The sequence below is a fragment of the Agrilus planipennis genome, unplaced genomic scaffold (genome assembly GCF_000699045.2).
Source record: "Agrilus planipennis isolate EAB-ADULT unplaced genomic scaffold, Apla_2.0 scaffold85, whole genome shotgun sequence".
In the NCBI taxonomy this organism is placed as follows: Eukaryota; Metazoa; Arthropoda; class Insecta; order Coleoptera; family Buprestidae; genus Agrilus; species Agrilus planipennis.
In genome coordinates, this window is record NW_020438910.1 from 46235 (window position 1) to 48217 (window position 1983).

A 1983-nucleotide genomic window follows, 5' to 3' on the forward strand; every position below is an offset into this window, starting at 1 on the left:
ACAACCTTTTTCGAATTTCTAAATTAACCGTTCGCGAGCATAGAAGTGACTTCTTTTTATTAAAGGCGACACGACCCTGCGCTATCCTCTGCTTTATATCCCTACTACTCCTTCCGTCCTGACTTATCTGACTTCCTAGATACGTTAAATCCGCCACTTCTTCCAATTTTTCGTCTCCTATCTTTATATTCCCTTTTTCCTACTTTTTTTTCCCTGAATACCAGTATTTTTGTTTTACTTTTATTTATTTTCATACAATACTGTTTTGTTAATACCGCTTCCATTTTATTTAAAGCTATCTCTAACTCCTCCTTGATAGATGCTAATACTGCTATATCATCTGCAAATCTAAGCATACTAATTTTTTGCCCTTGCACATCTATCCCTACAGTTGTACTGTCTTTAATGATGTTGATCGCGTCTTCGATGTATAGATTGTATAGATTAAAAAGTAGCGGTGACAGTGTGCATCCCTGTCTGACTCCCTTCCTAATATTTTTACTTCTCTACGTTGCAGCCCTAGCTCTATAACTGCCTGTTGCTCTTTATACAAACTAAATATCACTCTTCTATTTTTGTAACTCATCTCTACATTTTTCAGTATATTTAACATCTTGTCCCATTTTACATAGTCAAAAACTTTTTCTAAATCTACAAATCCTATGTACGCACTCTTTCTTTTTCTATCGTTTTCTCTGTTGTTAAAGCTAGAATGGCCTCCCACATTCCTCTATTTCTTCTAAACTCAAATTAATCTTCCCCTAATTGTTCTTTCACCCTTTTCTCCATCCTCCTCTGTACAATTCTAGTTAAGATTTTTGACGCATGGGAAATTAAACTAATTGCTCTAAATGTCTCGCACCTATCCGCGCCTCTCCTTTTAGGTATGGTTAGTACCACGTTCCGTTTATAATCCCCTGGGACTTTCCCCGTCTCGTAAATGTGACTAACTAGCTTAAACATACGATCGCTAACCTCTTGTCCTGCATGTTTTAGAATTTCCCCCTGTATCCCTTCTACACGTGGCGCCTTATTATTCTCTAAGTTTTTTAATGCTACATCGAACTCTTCTCTAATTATGGGATAACCTTCTTCATCTATCGCCACACTATCTTCTTTCTCTAATATATCTCCTAACTCGTCTGCATATAGGTTCTCTATATGTTTTCTCATCATTTTCTATCAAAATGACCCCTCTCTCGTTTCTTATATTATTAGTACTGTTCCCTACATCTCTAAAATTCTTTGTAGAAGAAATATTGAGGGATATTATCAGGATCAGAATTAATCTAGTATCACAGTTTTTAAAAGTATTCCTTAGGGATTCAACAGTGAACTGACTAGAGCCTAAAGAATTGCCGTTTTGAGGTATAAGGGTGAACAAATCAGAGTTAGATAAGCTCTGCTAAGATTTTTTAAAAACACTAGAAAAGTACTCTAAATGGGACGATTTCAAAAAACCACAAAAAAATCGTAAAACCTTTTTTTGTAAAATTTAAAGATGAAAACGTAATCTACACGAATGAATATATTGGATATATGCACAAATGTTAATTTTTTTAAAATAATGTCCAAGAGGTACCTAGTCTCTGTTTTGTCGCACACTTTCTTACAGTCTTGTTGCAAAGCTGCCAATAACATTGCGCGCTCCCTCCCAAAATTCTAATCAGGTATTGGTAAGTGAAAGTAACCAAATGTTTTATTTATTTATCTGCACTCAGTAAAAAGTCCTACAGTTTTGAAAAATTGGCGTCTCTTTTGCCTCTTGGGTTAGAATCAGAGACATGATTTATTTGAAATACTTACATTTAAAATTAAATACAAAATAAAAAATACCTATTTTTATCTTGCATTTAAATACTTTTTTGAGAAAAACATTTTGTATTTTATTTAAAATACTTCTCCGAAAGTATTTTCTATTTGTAAAATGCAAAATACATTTTTGCCATTAAAAGTTTTGCTAGTATCACCGATCAAACATTA